Source organism: Miscanthus floridulus, chromosome 10, assembly GCF_019320115.1.
Source record: "Miscanthus floridulus cultivar M001 chromosome 10, ASM1932011v1, whole genome shotgun sequence".
Classification (NCBI taxonomy): Eukaryota; Viridiplantae; Streptophyta; class Magnoliopsida; order Poales; family Poaceae; genus Miscanthus; species Miscanthus floridulus.
In genome coordinates this window covers 29,137,332-29,139,848 of record NC_089589.1, presented here as the reverse complement: position 1 = coordinate 29,139,848, position 2,517 = coordinate 29,137,332, and positions in this window count along the sequence as shown.

Sequence of the window (2,517 nt, the reverse complement as noted above, 5' to 3'; positions counted from 1 at the left end):
AGTTGCAGTTGCCGTTGGTTAATTATGTTTTCTACGCTGCATCCACATATATCATAATAGGAACAATGATGGATCGTGGAGTCAACCAAGGAAACAAAAAGATGCTGCCTCGGTGATCATGTCGCCATGATGGAATGCTAATCCTTGGTTACATCTTGCCCAGGCTAGCCCCAGTGCATAACCTATAATATTATGCACTTTATTTCATGTTGTGCATTAAGTTTTGAGGAGTTGAATGAAACCCACTTACATATACATATATCCTTATCCCATGAGTCTTACTAGTATGACAGGATCATGTAGATTGCTATGCTATAGGATCCGGTAGAAGTTGAGTGATTACTTGTCACTCGTGAGAGATAGGAAAGATATTATTGTTGTTATTATATTACTATCACATGAAATATATATGAAGGATAATTGGAGACTGAGTGGAATGGTACTTTAGATCTGGACTTGGTTAGGCATTCGAGTGAGCTCGGATTGCACTTGTTCTGTCTGTGTTGATCGAGGACCGTCCATTGCTGTGGATGGTAGTTAGGTCACGGACTTATTATCCTGAGCACATACTTGCTTATGGGAGCAGGAAGACTTGTCATTCTCTTGTTGTGGGTTTCAGCTCTTTTCGGACTGACTGATTGGAGGCAGGGAAAGGTGGAGGTCTAAGCACCACACTGAGACTGGGTCTCAGTGTGGGGGCTTGGAGTTCAAGTTTGGATAGGGACCTAGACCCCTTGACAGGAGGGAGACGAGTTGGTTCCGTTTGTGCCTAGGTGTGGCAAAATTGCCTAATCTAATGCCCCCTAGGGGTACTTGTCTTCCATTAGACACTAAGTACTTAAGAGAGGACACTAAACTACGTAGTTCCATTGAGCACACCCTAAGGGAGAACTCGAAATCTACATTTTCCATCAGGATCATAAATGAGAGAATAAAGCTTACAACATTCTTAAGTCATTTCTTACATCGCTTTATTACAGTAGTAGAATATTACCTCAATTGATTATAACAGCGGAATATAACAATGTATCAGAGTTACAGAGGAAGCAAAGATTAATTTAATGACATGGTGGAGTATTAACATAGTGGACAATTTATATACAAGAGCTGCTAGCAAATTTTACATCTTTTCTTATAAAAAACTTTAGTGAGGGTTATAAATAAACACTATGGTCATAGCGTGAAAGGAATCCTCTCTGAGCCCACCAGGAGGTTTCCACACTGAAGGGTCGAGATGGCGACTAGAGGGGGGGTGAATAGTCTTTTCTAAAACTTAATCGCGTCGGCTAACCGATACAAATGCGGAATTAAAACTATCGGTCTAGCCAAGACTATACCCCGCTATATATGTTCACTAGCACCTTGCAAAGATAACAAATATGTAACAAAGGTGCCGGGCTAGCTAGAGCTCTCCTAAACAATTCTAGGAGCAAGGTTACACAAACCTATGCCACTAGTACTTTAAGAAACAAGGGAGCTCCTACACATGCTAGTAAGCAAAAGCACAAAGCTAACGATGCTCACTAGCAATGCTCAATAACAAGGCAACCAATGCCTAATTAGAGAGCGCAAATACTTAGCTACACAAACTAAGCAATGTGACTAACAAGGTTACTAAAACCAAATTAGCCACGCAAGGGAGCTACTTCTATGCTACACAAGCAAGAAGGTAATTAGCAAGCTACACAAGCTATCTAATTACAAGAGCAACTACACAAGCTTAATATGTATAAAAGTAATTGCTAGCTTGTGTAATGGGGATGCAAACCAACGGGAAGAACAAAGGTTGACACGATGATTTTTCTCCCGAGGTTCACGTGTTTGCCAACACGCTAGTCCCCGTTGTGTCGACCGCTCACTTGGTGGTTCGGCGGCTAATTAGCATCACCCGCTAAGCCCGCACATCGGGCGCCGCAAGAACCTACCCCTTGAGTGAGGGTAGCTCAATGACATGCTTTACTAGAGTTGCTCTTCGCGGCTCCCGCGGGGCGAGCACAATGCCCCTCACAAGCACTTCTCCAGAGCACCGCACAAGCTTCTTGCGGGCTTCGACGGAGACCACCACCAAGCCGTCTAGGAGGTGGCAACCTCCAAGAGTAACAAGGTCCACCGGCTTGCAACTCGATCACCTAGTGCCACTCGATGCAACCTCACGATGCAATCGCACTAGAATCGCTCACTCACACAATCGAATGATCACTATCAAGTATATGTGTGATGGAGGGCTCCCAAGCACTCACAAGCATGGACACTAAGTCCCTTGAGGTGCTCCACACCAGCCATGGCCGAGGGCCACTTCTATTTATAGCCCCAAGGGCTAAACTAGCCGTTATCCCTTCACTGGGCAACGGTCGGGCCGACCGGACGCTCCGGTCGTGTTGACCGGACGCTGGACCTCAGCGTCCGGTCACCCACAGATGACCACGTGTCCCGATTCCAACGGTCACTTGACCTGACCGGACGCTCCAGCTTCAACTGACCGGACGCTGAACCCCCAGCGTCCGGTCGTTTCCAGTA